Source organism: Schistocerca piceifrons, chromosome 2 (genome assembly GCF_021461385.2).
Source record: "Schistocerca piceifrons isolate TAMUIC-IGC-003096 chromosome 2, iqSchPice1.1, whole genome shotgun sequence".
In the NCBI taxonomy this organism is placed as follows: Eukaryota; Metazoa; Arthropoda; class Insecta; order Orthoptera; family Acrididae; genus Schistocerca; species Schistocerca piceifrons.
Genome location: NC_060139.1, coordinates 990,161,956 through 990,179,210, shown reverse-complemented (window position 1 = coordinate 990,179,210; position 17,255 = coordinate 990,161,956). Strand labels below are relative to the sequence as shown.

Genomic DNA, 17,255 nt, shown 5'->3' with positions numbered 1-17,255 from the left:
ATCTACATCCATACTCCGCAAGCCACCTGACGGTGTGTGGCGGAGGGTACCTTGAGTACCTCTATCGGTTCTCCCTTCTATTCCTGTCTCGTATTGTTCATGGAAAGAAGGATTGTCGGTATGCTTCTGTGTGGGCTCTAATCTCTGATTTTATCCTCATGGTCTCTTTGCGAGATATACGTAGGAGGGAGCAATATACTGCTTGACTCTTCGGTGAAGGTATGTTCTCTAAACTTTAACAAAAGCCCGTACCGAGCTACTGAGCGTCTCTCCTGCAGAGTCTTCCACTGGAGTTTATCTATCATCTCCGTAATGCTTTCGCAATTACTAAATGATCCTGTAATGAAGCGCGCTGCTCTCCGTTCGATCTTCTCTATCTCTTCTATCAACCCTATCTGGTATGGATATCCCACTCCTAAGCAGTATTCAAGCAGTGGGCGAACAAACGTACTGTAACATACTTCCGTTGTTTTCGGATTGCATTTCCTTAGAATTCTTCCAATGAATTTCAGTCTGGCATCTGCTTTACCAACGATTAACTTTATATGATCATTCCATTTTAAATCACTCCCAATGCGTACTCCCAGATAATTTTTGGAATTAACTGCTTCCAGTTGCTGACCTGCTATTTTGTAGCTAAATGATAAGGGATCTATCTTTCTATGTATTCGCAGCACATTACACTTTTCTACATTAAGATTCAATTGCCATTCCTTGCACCATGCGTCAATTTGCTGCAGATCGTCCTGCAGTTCAGTACAATTTTCCATTGTTACAACCTCTCGATATACCACAGCATCATCCGCAAAAAGCCTCAGTGAACTTCCGATGTCATCCACAAGGTCATTTATGTATATTGTGAATAGCAACGGTCCTCCGACATTCCCAAGCGGCACACCTGAAATCACTCTTACTTCGTAAGACTTCTCTCCATTGAGAATGACATGCTGCGCCCTGTTATCTAGGAACTCTTCAATCCAATCACATAATTGGTTGCCTGCTTGCTTCACACGTTTACACCATGCTGAGCTTTCTGCCGTTCTTTTTTTTTCTTTTACTGATTTTCGATTTGCCCCCCCCCCCCCCCCACTTGGGGAGGGGCGGGCTGACAGCAGCTTAATACGCTGTTTTACAGCCGAGAGAAAACAATGGTGAGAGAACAAACAATATAAAAAGACATTAAAACGTGCTTTGTAATAACAGTAAAATGGCGGAAAGTTGCGGAACTTAAAATACAAGAACATGGCATTGACGATGCGAATGAAGACACACAGGAAGGAGACATGCACAATTAAAAAACTCGGCGACAATTTGGTTTCTGTTCGCATGAGATAAAAACACAACCAGTGACAAAGTACTGGCAGAAGTAAAGCTGTGAGGACGGGCTGTGAGTCGTGCTTGGTAGCTCAGTTGGTAGAGCACTTGCCCGAGAAAGGCAAAGGTCCCGAGTTCGAGTCTCGGTCTGGCACACAGTTTTAATCTGCCAGGAAGTTTCACAACTAGTGACAGTATGGTGGCTGTTTGCAACACTGACAGGGGACGCACAACAGGGACACTCACTTAAAACAACACTTTAGAGGCGTGGTGGCAGATTGGGGGTGGGGGCGGGGGGGGGTGGGGGAGGACCTGGACCGATGAAGGGGAAAGGGGAGAAGGAGAGGAAAGGGACAAAAGGGAGGAGCCGATGGAGGGAGGGGACATAGAAAACAAAGGGGGCGGGGGGCTGGGTGAACGCGAGAAGGAGTGGAAAAGGCAGTGGAGGGGAGAGGAAAAGGACTTTCTGGTGGTGAGCATTCGCTATTAAAAGGTAGATACAGATGGAGCTCTGGTAGCTATGCCACTACACTATCTGTTGCCGGACGACACTGAAACCATTATCAGTACATATCCTATCCTCCAGATAGCATATGCCGCTATCGGATCAAAATAGGTTTTTCCGGTGCACTATTTTTTTTTTTCAGCAATATATTACCTACGAAATATGTGTTAAACACTGCAACATAATTCTGACAGTCAATATTCCAGTATAATTATTTGTTGGCGAAGTCCATTTTTATTTTACACTTTACTGCTGCTCATGGTCTCGCGGTAGCGTTCTCGCATCCCGAGCATGGGGTCCCAGGTTCGATTCCCGGCGGGGTCAAGGATTTTTCCTGCCTCGAGATGACTGGGTGTTGTTGTGTCGTCCTCATCATCATCATCTTTAATCCCCACTACGGTCGGAGGAAGGCAATGGCAAACCACCTCCGCTAGGACCCTGCCTAGTACGGCGGTGCGGGTCTCCCGCATCGTTCCCCCATGCTCCGTCAGGGAGTATGGGACTTCATCATCATCATCATCATCATCAACCAGTCGATACCTGTTAATATCTGTAAGGTAGTATTAGATAAACCTAACAAAGTTTACATAAACTTAAAATGATTTATTTCTATAGTTCATCGTGTATATTGTCTAATTTGTTTTTCTTTACAGCAAGTGATTCCTATAATGTACACTCCTGTTACTGGTAGAATAGGACATGTATTTGTATTGCTAATTGATTCGAGGTATTCCTTTGATACTAACGAAATTTAGCTTCCATAGTCTATGTATATGTTTACGCTCTTTCCCCACATATTCCCTCCTATTAATGGTTTCACTTTTTCCTCCTCCCGCATTTTATCCTCTTGTAATAAACATTTCTTTGTAGGCATTGTTTGAGTATATCTATTAATCGTTTTATGTATTGGCCTTTTGTTGTTTTGTTACATGCTGAGTTCTGGCTCACGTTCCAGAACGTTGAATCCTTACCGTCACTACTATAGCATAAGTATATTACCTACGAAATTTGCCTTAAACACTGCAACGTAATTCTGACAGTCATTATTCCAGTATAATAATTTGTTGGCGAAGTCCATTTTTATTTTACACTTTACTAACCACTCGATACTTATTTAATATCTGTAATGTAGTATTAGATATCCCTAACAAAGTTTGCATAATCTTAAAATGATTTATTTCTATAGGTAATCGTGTATATTGTCGAATTTGTTTTCCTTTACTGCCAGTGATTCCTGTCACTGGTAGAATAGGGCATGTATTTGTATTGCTAAGTGTTTCGAGGTATTCCTGTGATACTAATGAAATTTAGCTTCCATAGTCTATGTATATGTTTACACCCTTTCCCCACAGATTTCCTCTTATTAACGGTTTCACATTTTCCTCCTCCAGTATTTTATCCTCTTATAATTAACACTTCTTTGTAGGTATTGTTTGAGTGTAGCTATTATTGTTACACGCTGAGTTCTGGCCCACGTTCCAGAACGATGGATGCTTACCGTTACTACTATAGCATAAGTACCCGTTTGTGTTTTACGTTTCGATTAGGATGGGTTGTTTGTCACTCAGTTATCACCAGTGTTTGCTTTACTCGGCACAAATATCTCTGAATTATTACTTCCTCTCGTATTTATTTTTCAGTTTTTCCTAACATAGGTTTGCTATTTACGTAACAAAAATTACTTTCTTTTCATCTTTGACATTTCGACGTGTAACGATTCTTTCTTTATTTAATGTATCCGACCCTGCAACCAACTGCACTAAATTATCCACATTAGTACATCCATTAAAGAATATCTCTTTTCGTACATAGTAAGGTAACAGCTCCATAGGAACTGTACTAAATGTTTTTCATCTAGTCACTAGTGGGTTGTCTAAAAATTTTGGTCTGTTTAAATGCCATTCAGTATACTTCTTACATGTCCCACATGAGCTATTATAGAACGTTTGATCTAATACGCTGCTCAGGCAGAACATTATGACCACCTATCTAATAGCCGGTATGTCCATCTTTAGCACGGATAACAGCGGCGACACGACGAGGCAACGTGGCATGGAAGCAGTGAGGCCTTAGTAGGTCACTGCAGGGTGTTGGTACCACATCTGCACACACAGCTTACCTACTTCCCGTAAATTCTGGGAAGGGGGCGATGAGATCTGACGCCACGTTCAATCACACTCCAGATGTATTCGATCGGGTTAAGATCTGTCGAGTTGTGGGGTCAGCACATCAATTGGAACTTGCCACTGTATTCCTAGAACCATTCCATCACACTGTTGGCCTTGTGACATGGCGCATTATCCTGTTGAAAAATGCCACAGCTGTTGGGAAACATGATCGTCATGAAGCGTTGCATGTAGTCTGCAACCATTGAATCATACTCCTCGGCTGTCACAGTGCCTTGTACAAACTTCACTGGACCCATGGATGTCCATGTGAATGTCCCCTTGAACATACCGGAGTCGCCGCCAGCTTGTCTCCGTCCTGCAGCAGAGGTGTCAAGGAGCTGCTCCCCTGGAAGACGAGGGGTTCGCGCCCTCTCATCAGCATGATAAATAGGGTACCGGGATTCATCAGTCCATTCAACGCTCTGCGACTGCGCCAACGGCCAGGGGCGATGGTCAAGTGCCCATTTCGTCGTGGTGGCACATGCATGGGTCGGCAGCTGCAGAAACTATTCGCTTGGAGTATTCGGTGCACTGTGTATTCAGACACACTTGTACTCCGTCTACCATTAAAGTTAGATGTTAGTTCCGTCACAGTTCAACGCCTGTCCTGTTTTACCAGTCTGCCTGTAGTGACTTGGCAAGACAGCCAAGCCACTAGGAGGAAGCCGAAAGGCACGCGTTTAAGCTCACGCAGGCTGGCGTGAGATCTGGAACAGGTAAAGTAATTATACTAGCAAAAAAAGTACGAAGCTGCTGGAATACTTAACTTTAATCCATAAGTGGTGAACATAGCTCTTGACGGTACATGCATCACAAGATAAATAGCAAATGATAATGGCGCCTTGCTAGGTCGTAGCAAATAACGTAGCTGAAGGCTATGCTATCGTCTCGGCAAATGAGAGCGTAATTTGTCAGTGAACCATCGCTAGCAAAGTCGGCTGTACAACTGGGGCGAGTGCTAGGAAGTCTCTCTAGACCTGCCGTGTGGCGGCGCTCGGTCTGCAATCACTGACAGTGGCGACACGGGGGTCCGACGTATACTAACGGACCGCGGCCGATTTAAAGGCTACCACCTAGCAAGTGTGGTGTCTGGCGGTGACACCACACTGCCCAGCCTACGACGTCAGATATCTGTAGTGAGGGGTAGCAGCCGAACCTCACGACATCTGGACGTGGTTTCACTTTGGTTTCGCCACGTGTTGAAGACGCTCACCACAGCACTCCTCGAATACCCAACAAGTCGTGTAGTTCACGAAATGCTCGTGTCGAGCCTCCGGGCCGTCAAAATCTGCCCTCGGTCAAACTCAGATAGGCCGCGCGCCTTCCCCAGTCTACACAAGGACAGCACGATCGCTGGTACTAACTACATGCACCATACGTGTGACTAGTAGTCATTCCTCGCCAGGTGCCGCTACTATTGGCGGGACGGGTTTATATCAAATGGTTCAAATGGCTCTGAGCACTATGCGACTTAACTTCTGAGGTCATCAGTCGCCTAGAACTTAGAACTAATTAAACCTAACTAATCTAAGGACATCACACACATCCATGCCCGAGGCAGGATTCGAACCTGCGACCGTAACGGTCACGCGGTTTCAGACTGAAGCGCCTAGAACCGCTCGGCCACACCGGCCGGCAGGGTTTATATCGATAGCACGTCGGTGCTCATAATGTTCTGGCTGATCAATATAGTTCTAAGCTTACTTAATTTGTCTTGCGTACTCTCTGACCAATATTTTCTCTTAAATTTTTACTGGAAGTCGTCGCACAATTTAAACTCCTCAGAATGGGTTGCCCCCCCGTTCCGCGGTCTGAGCTACTAAATGTCCGATTGCAAGAATCTATTTCCTTAGATTCATTCCATCTTGGGCACTGACGGGTAAAACACTCTTCATAAATACATCGTATGTACATCAGCTTTGGGTTTAAATTTAGGGAATTGTTTCGTCCCATGTAATCCGTTTCCTAATTGTAATTTTTGTAATATCTCTGTAGATTACTCAGTGTTGGCTGGAGATGTTTCATTCCTAAGCTCCTGTTTGGTGTTATTTAGCTGTCGTTACAGTTTCTGAAATTAATTCTGATGATTAACCGTATCGTCCACAGATTTAGAATTACAACTAGTACTTTTTCTTGTACTTTCTGTCCGGCTAATGCCTGTATACGCTTTCCCAGACTAGCTAAATTATTTGAATCACTACTTATTTCAACAAGCTTTCTATTTATTTACTATACTTCAACCCTATTCTATGTATCATAGATAGGGTTGCAACAGTTTCGAAATCACTCGCAGCTGTATTTTCTAACCGTTTGAGCTTATCATTGATATTATTACAATTTTCCTCTACTTCCTTCCTGAACCGAATGACAGTATTTCTTCGTTTCTGTTTCGAGGTTTTTCGGTAAGTTTGCTAAGGTTGCCTCAGTTCGAGACATTCTAGCTATTTGTAAGTGCTGTGATATCATTAGACATGTCTTCTAGCATATCCAGCTGTTTCAATTTATCTGCTTGAGTTTTATTGTCCGTTTCGAGTTTTGTCATATCTTTGGCTTGTTATTTTTTGAGGAAGTTCATCTGTTTGATGGAGCCGCTTCAGCTTACCTAAAATCTCACTTATAATTTTTGTAACCGTCCTCCTAGTTATATACACATACTAAACTGTGAAATTCGCACACTCATTAACACTAATTATTTTGGATAAATGTTTTATCCTCTTGAAACCAGAATGTAGTACTGCAGATAAAATTAGATACAGTATGAAACACTAGACATAACTGTAAATGTCCTCATTACAGCTCACCTAGTTTGTAACAGCTCGAAGCCGACGCCTTTGTGTGTGTGTGTGTGTGTGTGTGTGTGTGTGTGTGTGTGTGTGTGATGCGACGTGACGTCTGGGGCAGGTGTCTTGTAGCCTCAGCCGTTGCAGTTGCTGCTTTTAACCATCCCGACCTCGAGGTGTGGAGTGGCGGAGCGTTGCCTTCAAGAACCGCAGTCGGACTCGTAGACGTTGAAGTTGTTCACAAACTCTTCTGTTTTGGCAGCTTAGTACATCTTGTATTACGTGCTGAGCCAACGCTCACACACGGTAACTATTTTTAATGTTGAAGAGTTACTCTCTTCAACAAATCTTCTTTCTCCTGTTTAATTCACTGTTATCTAATAATTCGGTGGTTATCACAAGGTAATATCTACCTCACGTACTGTGGTAATACATTTCAGGTACGTCTCTTCTCTTTATCCCTGTTTACGGTTGCCGCCATCAGCAACGTCGTATTTTCTAACGAATTTCCGGTGAAATTCTTCTTACTATCACCACAAAGTTATTTCAGTTTCTTTTTCTTCCTGTCACGGTCGCCACACGGAATGTTACAGCCGATATTCGCTGCTAAAGAGTACTTCGTCAGGGTACCAATCCTATGAATGCGATTTGTCAGTCGTTTGTTCAAAAAACTTCCTCTGAGCACTATGGGACTTAACTTCTGAGGTCATCAGTCCCCTAGAACTTAGAACTACTTAAACCTAACTAACCTAAGGACATCACACACATCCATGCCCGAGGCAGGATTCGAACCTGCGACCGTAGCGGTCGCGCGGTTCCAGACTGTAGCGCCTAGAACCGTTCGGCCACTCCGGCCGGCCAGTCGTTTGTTCATAATTACCTTTAAATCTTATCTTTCTGTAATCGTGTCACTCCTTGAAGTTGTGATCCAGCTACGCAGTGCCACTCGAAGCTGTATTGAACTTCTTCACCACCTGCAGGAAAGCATTGTGATACTGGATCATCATGTTTGCTACCCACTAGCTATGAAATTAAGTAACCATCTATTTTCAAAATCCTTCTGTATTTAACAGTCCCCATAGCTGTTTCTAAATGTGAATTAAACGTTCAGATTTAAACTCTTAATAACCTAACTCGTCGACCGACAGATTGTTAGTAACACAAAGTCAAGAAGTAAGTAACTAAATTAACTAAGTAATTCCATTCAATCTTCTTTTGTTTTTTTCTTTCGGAGCAACCGTCATTGGCGTCCCGACCTCTTCTTCTTTGGCCACCATGGCACCTGCAGGTCTCGACGTCGAAGTGTAAACGGCTCCTTCCCACCAATCAAACACTCTCCCTCCATCCCTCCTTGTGGCTGTACAGTGCTTGTGTTTGCGATTGGAATCTGCGCATAACTAAAAATGCGAGCACAGTATGCGGTCATTTCTCTACCATTACAACCATGAATTAAGGTTTCTATGTGACCGTCTTTGATGGGCACAGCAGAAAGGAAGTGGAACATGTTGCTAACTTGAATAGCGACATGTCTACCACAGTGTTTGCTACACAGAGAAACTGTTCGATAGAAATAAAAGTTTCACTGAACAATAAATGAAGGTAATGAGAGGTTAGAAATATGGAATCAAGCAGGAATATGTTTATATAATTTGAGATTACGGTTCTTCCTCTCTTGATTATATGCGTAACCTGACTCCACAATTGATTTTGCACATTAAGCAGCAGAGGTCACAATTATTAAGCTAATATTTTCATAGAGAAGTACAGAAGTGTGCTACATGTGAAAAGTATGCTGGATCAAAGTAAAATTCTCTTCATTGCATTGCCTGCACAAATGAACACAAAAACATAAGGTTATGTAAACTTGACAAATTTGAAAGATATAACAATTTTTTAGAGCCGAGGAATCATTCACTCACACTGACACAAGTCAGCCACTTAGTGAAAGAATACTATTCCATATTTTAAAGTATCTTTCATATGAAGCATTTTTCTGCTGCTCCTTTTTTGTTTCCATTGTTTCAGTGCGCTGAGGAACCAAAATTATTTGAAAAAATCCGGACGACATTTATTCCCAGTTCCCCATCTTGGTAAAAATATGCAATATTTCATGAAATCTGATTGAGTACATACGTAAAACACCCAAACGGTGCCAGAGCAAGTGCTCAAAGGACACATTTGCATGCACAATACCACGAAGTATGGTAAACTATCCTTTCGTAATGTTTCATTGAACAATAGACGATATTGCGGCTCCAGCAGTCATCGGCAGTTAACAACTTCGCTCACTTAGTCAGAGGCTTAATGCAAAGAAAGAAAAAGAAAAGTTATTTTGTACTGCTATAGGTGATAATGTCTTAGAATCTCAAGATCGAGTTTTCTGCCAAACACATCTGGAGCAAATCATGTCATCAGGTCTATGCGAGAGTGCATTACAGTATTCCTTTTATAACTGAAGCTACATAATGAGGGCAAGTAGAGTCTGCATAAACAGCCACCAATTTAAAGTTAGCTCCCATAACACAGACGTATTACAACATATGAACTATAAACAAAGCTCTGCAATGCAATCTCTAAAAATTTTCATTTAAGTAGTAGGGTGCCTTCAAAACCTGGAGACGCTTATCAATAACCCTGCAGTTTGCTGATGAAGATTAATTTTGCAATACTTTGACAGTCTTGTGCTTCAGCAGCTGTGTACACTTTCCAAATGCAGACTGCTTCCAGTACAGACTAGGTCGTGGCGACTATGTTGCTCTTTCGTATTCGTGCTCTAGGAGGAACAGCAGCATAGTAAAAGTAAATACGAACTTTACAGATGCAAACTGAAATACTGAAGTCTCACATATCGTGTGGGACGTCCTTTGATTTATACTGCTTACAGTCGTATAGAGTCAGATATGATTTCCTCGTAATGGAAGTCCACATATGTGAACGTAAAAATCTTACGATGAAGGATGACAGCCAAAACAGTTGCAGGATAAAATTTTTTTGTTAAAATTCTTGACCAAGGTTTCGGTACATATAAGTATACCTTCATCAGACGTAAAAAAATCCTGAACAGGAAGACACTTTCATTAGAAAAGCCTTAGCATTGGAAGTGATTTTTTTTTTTTTTTACTTTATTGTTATTTTGACACCTGAACAATCAGGTAGGCTGGCAGCAGCACAATACGCCGCTCTTCAGCTGAAGAGAGTACAATGAGATAAACAGAGAAGAGACATCACGTAAAAAATCGGCGGGAAAAAACAGTAGACACATGAACATAAAAACACAAGAAGCCGTTCACACTCGATGACAATCCACACGAAGAACGGTTGACACGATGCACAAACACGGAAGAAGACGACGGCACTGGTGAACGATGGAGTGTGACGGTGAAACACTGAACACTAAACATGACAGCACACACGATACACTGACGGCGGTGATCTCCGGCGCGCGAATGTCCACTGAGCGTGTGCGAGTCCGGGGACCTGCCAATAGAGGAGGAGGAGGAGGAAGGGGAGTGGGAGAGCGAGATGGGAGAGCAGAGATGCCACGGGCAGGGGAGAAAGGAGGGGAGGGAGGAATGGGGAAAGGAAGCCCGGGGGAAGAAGGGTGGAGGGAGGGGACAGGGGAAAAGGGAAGAGAAGGGAAGGGAAGAGAAGGGAGGGAGGGCGCCGAAAGGAAAGGACACCGGGAGAGGGGGGCGGGGCAGGGTCAAAGTTGATAGGAGGGGTAGATGGAGGGGACGAGGACATCATCAGGGAGAGGGAGCTGGCGGAAGCCACCTTGGGAGAGGGTAAGGAGGGTGGAGAGATGGAGACCAGGTGGGACGTGGGAATACAGGCGCGGCAGCGGGCGGGGGTGGGAGAGGATCGGGGACACGAGCGGGTGAGGAGGATCAAGTTTACGGGAGGTGTACAGGATCCGTATCCTTTCAAGGAAAAGGAGGAGGTGGGGGAAGGGGATGAGATCATACAGGATCTGCGTGGGGGAGGGGAGACGGATGCGATAGGCAAGGCGGAGAGCATGGCTTTCAAGGATTTGGAGGGATTTATAGAAGGTAGGGGGGGCGGAGATCCAGGCTGGATGGGCGTAACAAAGGATAGGGCGGATGAGGGATTTATAGGTGTGGAGGATTGTGGAGGGGTCCAGACCCCACGTGCGGCCGGAAAGGAGCTTGAGGAGACGGAGTCGGGAACGTGCCTTGGCTTGGATTGTCTGGAGATGGGGAGTCCAGGAGAGGCGACGGTCGAGGGTGACGCCAAGGTACTTGAGGGTGGGAGTGAGGGCGATAGGACGGCCATAGATGGTGAGATAGAAATCAAGGAGGCGGAAGGAAGGGGTGGTTTTGCCTACAATGATCGCCTGGGTTTTGGAGGGATTGACCTTGAGCAACCACTGGTTGCACCAAGCGGTGAACCGGTCAAGATGGGATTGGAGAAGGCGTTGGGAGCGTTGCAGGGTGGGGGCAAGGGCGAGGAAGGCGGTGTCATCGGCAAACTGGAGGAGGTGGACGGGGGGCGACGGCGGCGGCATGTCCGCCGTGTACAAAAGGTACAGAAGGGGGGAGAGGACGGAGCCTTGGGGCACACCGGCGGATGGGAAAAAGGTGTAGGAATCGGTGTTATGGATGGTGACATAGGAAGGACGGCGGGAGAGAAAGGAACCGATCAGACGGACGTAGTTAATGGGAAGGGCAAAGGTTTGGAGCTTGAAGAGGAGACCGGAATGCCAGACGTGGTCATAAGCGCGTTCGAGGTCAAGGGAGAGGAAGATGGCGGAGCGACGGGAATTAAGCTGTTCGGAAAGGAGATGAGTGAGGTGAAGGAGAAGATCGTCGGAAGAGAAGGATGGCCGAAAGCCACACTGGGTGACGGGAAGGAGGCGGTGCTGGCGGAGATGCTGGTGGATGCGGCGGGTGAGGATAGATTCTAGGACCTTGCTGAAGACCGAGGTAAGGCTGATGGGACGGTAGGAGGAGACGGCGGACGGCGGTTTGCCAGGTTTAAGGAACATGAGGATACGGGAGGTTTTCCACAGGTCGGGGTAGTAACCGGTGGACAGGACTACATTGTAGAGCCTGGCCAGGGTGGAGAGGAAAGAGACAGGAGCTTCACGAAGGTGACGGTAGGTGGCACGATCGTGACCAGGAGCGGTGTTGCGTTTTGTGCGGAGTGTATCAATGAGATCCTGTGTAGTGATAGGGGCATTGAGTTCCGTGTGTGTAATGTTGTCCAAGTACTGGAAACCAGGAGCGAGGGGAGGGACAGAGGTGTCAGTTCGATCGCGGATATCCAGGAAGAGGGAGTAATCGAACTGGGGATCGTCGGGGATGGAGAAAACATCGGAGAGGTAGGAGGCAAAGTGATTGGCCTTACTAAGGGTGTCAGGGAAGGGGTGATCATCGTGGAGAAGAGGGTAGTAGGGGGAGGGTTTAGTTCCGGTAAGGCGACGGAAGGCCGACCAGAACTTGGACGAGTTGATTGGTAGGGTGGCATTTAAACGGGTGCATGTCTGTCGCCAGTCCCGGCGTTTCTTAGCCGCGAGCAAATTACGAACGTGTCGCTGGAGTTGCCGGTGGCGTCGTAGTGTGTCCGGGTCACGCGTGTGGAGGAAGGCACGGTAGAGACGACGGGATTCACGGAGGAGGAGAACGGCCTGTGGGGGTAAGGTAGGACGGTGGGGGTGGAGGGCGACAGTAGGAACGTGGGCCTCCACGGCCTCAGACAAGGTCTGCTGGAGAAAGGAGGCGGCATGGGTGACATCGTCAGGGTGGTGGTAGGTGAGAGGGTGGCTATCGACCTGGGTGGAAAGGGTATCCCGGTAGGCATTCCAGTCGGCTCGGGAATAGTCGTGGACATACTTAGGGGGAGGGTCAGTACGAGGGTCGGGGCGAGGGCGACGACCGTCTGAAACGGTGAGGAGGACAGGGAGATGGTCGCTACCAATAGGCTCCAGGACATCCACCGTTATGCGGCCAAGGAGGTTGGGGGAGGAGAGGATAACATCAGGAGTGGAGTTGGATTCAGGACGGGTATGCCGGGGGATGGGGACGAGGTCACCTTGAAGGGTGGAGAGGAACCGATGCCATCGCCGTAACTGGGCAGCGGAACGACTATGGATGTTGAGGTCGGTGGCGATCACGTAGGAGGAAAAGGTACGATCAACGTGGGAGAGGAAGTCGAAGGGAATAGGAGCGTTGGGGCGGACATAGATGGTGGCGCAGGTAACGGTAAGGCCGGGGAAGAAGAGGCTAAGGATCAGGTGTTCGGTGGGGTCGGGAAGGAGAGGTTGGAGCCGAACGGGGATCTGGCAGTGGTGACCAATGGCAACTCCGCCACGCGCAATCGGGAGGGGATTATCGGAGCTGTGGAGGAGGTAGGGCGAAGTGTGAAAGGTGTGGTGGGGTTGGAGGAAGGTTTCATTAAGGAGGAAGGCATCCACGCGGTGGGTGGCAAGGGTGTGCAGGAAGAGGTTCCTGTTGGCGGGTAGGGAGCGGATGTTGTTGAAAAGGATACGTTGCTGTCGCGCCATGATAGGGATTTAGACGAGGGTGTCGAGGCGGGAGAAGGTGAAATGGGCCTGGGTGTTGGAGTAGGTGGCGTACATCTTGAGTTGGAAGATGGAACGGGCAGCAAGGGAGATCTGCTGGAGGGTGTGAGGGTGCTGAAAGGGATGAACATTCTGGAGGACGATGGTAAGGAACCTGATGATGTCCTCAGCGGTGGGGGGGGGGGACGAAGGGAATTGCCAGGAGGGGTGGGGGCGTCCAGGGGACGGACAGGGACGGTGAGTTCAGGAGTGGTTGGAGGGGGTCGGGCTTTACACTTTTGGGAGTAGGTGGGATGGGGGAGATTGCAGGTATTGCAGGAGGGAGGGGATTGGAGGTTGGGGCACTGCCTGAGGAAGTGCGCTTGCCGACAATGCGGGCAGGTGGGGGCCTCGCGGCACTCAGCTGTGGGGTGCGCGTTATAGCGTAGACACCTCTGGGAGCGCAGGGATTGAGGAGGGGAACGGAAGGGGTCGACCTTGTACCGCTGGTTAAAAAGGAGGGCACCCTCCTTCAGGAGACGGTCAATGGAGGGGGCGTGCTCAGAAAAAACCCGCATAAGGCGGGTGGGGCCGGCAGCGTTATGTATGCGGCGAACCGCACGCACCTCCAAATGGGGATGCGCCTGGAGCTCCGCCAACACCTCCTCCTCCGTGATCACTGGACTATGCCGAGTGATCACGGCGGTGAGAGTTGGCGGGCGACGCGGAGGTTGGGGTTGGCGGGAGGGAGGTGGTGAAGGAGCAGGGGTGAGAGAGGCATGAGGGCCAAAGCGGGTGACAGGGATGCGGGAAAGGAGGTAGGTGTGGAGGGTTGGGCTGGGGGAGGAGATGAGGACCGAATCTCGGCGAGGAGTGAGGAGGGAGATGGGGGCACCAGGACAGTGCTGGCGAAGGAAGAGGGTGAGGTTCCGGGCTTCAAGGAGAGAGGGATCAGGACGGGAGAGGAGGTAGCGGTAGGAGGAAGGGGGAGAGGAGGAGGATGAGGGGGCAGGGACAGGCGGGGAGACTTCCATGGCATCAGGAGTGGGGGAAGGAGGACGAGGCGCAGCCTTTTTGGAAGCAGAGGAAGCAGGAGTGCCACCGGGGCGCTTGACGGCGGTGGAGGAGGTGTGGGGGATGGGAACAACGGGAATGTGGCGGGGAGGGGCAGGTCCCGGGGCCGGAGTCGGCGCCGGGGATGGTGACGGTGACGGTGAAGGCGAAGGCGATTGGAAGTGAGAAACACAAAAGCTTAAGTAACAGTGAAATTACCAGAGTAATACAGGCACAAAATCTTTTAGTTACTTACTAAAATTACATCATGCAATGGAGATTAATAAATCAATTGTGCCAAAGGCGTCGTCAATAATTAAGACATCTTCTCCATTTGTACAACATGACTATGGGCACAGGGTCAATGCGAACAGTTTAGCACCAGTACTTCGCCTATGAACTATCGAGACAAGAGTGTGAAAGCACTAGGGCTGATGGTTTCGCCGAGAGAGGGCACTTGTGGTATGTGCCAGACAATCGCGCATATTAAAATCCATGAATACCTACATAAGCGCATCAGAATTATTAAAAGTTGTGTTAATTCAAACTTTCTGTCATAATAAATAAAACATATCAGACCATTTAAAAAACATTTACGTAAAATAGAAAATATGGAACCAATTTACCTGTGACCTAGTGTCAAATAGATGAAGCTTGCACTATGGAACACATCTAACGAGAGAGGGCACTAGTGTAATGCGCGAGAATCTCGCGTAACGTAGGTGGTGAAATACATACTAGCGAAAACAACCAAAATGTTATAATAAACCGAAACCATCTGTCGTTGTGAATAAAAACATGCTAGTCAATTAACTACACATACACATCGAAAATCACAAACAGCAAACATCAAAAATATGTAAAATCCCAACAAGACAGGAAAAGCGCATTTCACCGGCATCAACGAGCAAGAAAACTAATTTCTAGTCAGCCAGACTATATTACATTAAGGCAAGGAGGGGTTTGAAACTGTCTAAAAAAAAATTTTGTTTCTAAGTTGCACCTGTTCATTAAGAACAAAACCATCTTTTAGAGACAGATGCTTGAAAATCCCTAATTCTTCGAGTAAATCCAGTTTGTAACCCTTATTCGCTTCATCAAGCAATTCCACGTCGTCCAGTTCACGTGGCGTATGCTGTAAGAGCCATAGATGTTCGGCAAACGTGGAATTATGTACGTTTTCCCCATTTTTACCTAACATGTGTTCTTTATACCTTACTTTATCCTGCAACTGTTTTGGCTGTCGTCCTTTATCGTGAAGAATTTCAACAGTTGCTGTTGCAGCCATGTTTAAAATCTTGTAAAAATCTTACCTACCTGAAGTCAAACAACATATAAATAATGTATGCCAGTATTCTGATTCACAAAACATACAGTTTCCATTATACTTGGTGGTGACAAAAGTCATGAGATACCTCCTAATATTGTGTCAGACCTTCTTTTGCCCGGCGTAGTGCAGCAGCTCGACGTGGCATGGACTCAAATACTCGTTGGAAGTACTGCAGAAGTACTGAGCCATGCTGCCTCTATAGCCGTCCATAATGCCGAAAGTGTTGACGGTGCAGAATTTTCTGCACGAACTAACCTTTCGATTATGCCCCGTAATTGTTCGACGGGATTCAAGTCGGATGAAGTGGGTGACCAAATCAATCGCTCGAATTGTCCAGAATGTTTTACAAACGAGTCGAACATTTGTGGCCCAGTGATGTGGAGCACTGCCATCCAAAAAAATTTGCATCGTTGTTTGGGAACATGAAGTCCATGAATGACTGCAAATGGTCAATGATCCGTTCAGCTGTACTAGAGGACCCTGTCCGTTCCTTGTAAACACAGTCCACACAATAAAGGAGCCACCACAAGCTTGCACAGTAGAGTTGGGTCGAACTCGTTCATTCCCGTGAACTACTTAATTCATTTCACTTTTTGCCGTGAAGCGTTCAAATGAAGTAGTTCATTCACGAAGTACGGAAGCCTGGCGAGGTTGCCCAGTTCGCCGCTCAGCCGCGGCTACGCTCGCTTCGCCTCGCTCGTACAATAAAGCTTCGTAATACTTCATAATTTTACCAACAGATGGCCGAACTATGCAGTAACGTGCACGCAACGTTTTACGCTCTTACAGCGTCTGAGTTAACTTAAATAGAGCATGGTCGAAGGGGACAAAGGAAAGATAAACTGAGAAGCCTGTCACATATAAAGAAGATATTACATTTAATCTTGCTAGACATTTTCTCATGAAGCGCCCAAAAAAGGCTTTATCTGCCAAGTGGAACATTATTTGTTGTATTCATAGACTGAAAACTAGGGCTATCAACGAAATGCAGTCCAATTTTATGTTCCTTTTAAAATTTAATCCAAAATAGAATGTGTATTTTTTACCACTGTCACAAAGTCTATATATCTACTTTAAGTAATTATTCAGAAGCTTTCCTGTAGATTTTATTTTTGTTGAGAATAATAACCCTCCAGATTCAAAGCAGTTTAAACTGTCACCTGTAGTCATTGGTACGATTTCATGTAAAATCCCTCTTTCAGTGTTATTAACAAACCTTTTATTTTCATGTTGGCTGTGCGTGCTCACACAGCCAGCCTCTTCGTTTGTATCTGTACTATTCATTGGTCCGCAAGCGCTGCCAACGGTAGGCTACCGGTAGACGCGAAGTATAACTGAACTGCGCAAATAGTCAGGGGTAATGATGCCAGCACTGCAGGAAGCAGCTGACGCTGCCTTCCCCTCGCCCCTCACCTTCACAAGCCATCGCAAACCTATCGTTTCCCACAAACGCCGCGCGATTCGTCGACAGGCAGTAGAGGGGGAACTGAAGTGAAGGGGCAATGAGTGACGTAGCGCCGATGTAATGGGGATGAGGGAGAGGGGAAGAGAGTGAGTGAACTAGAAAAAAGTATGGACTGTATTA

At 46.7% G+C, this 17,255-nt stretch overlaps 1 non-coding gene across 1 annotated transcript; it reads left to right on the top strand.

The window, feature by feature from the left end:
- Positions 1 to 1,395: 1,395 nt before the first annotated feature.
- On the top strand, positions 1,396 to 1,469 carry Trnas-aga. The gene has a single exon. It is a non-coding gene; the product is annotated as a tRNA-Ser (tRNA).
- The last annotated feature ends 15,786 nt before the right edge of the window (positions 1,470 to 17,255 follow it).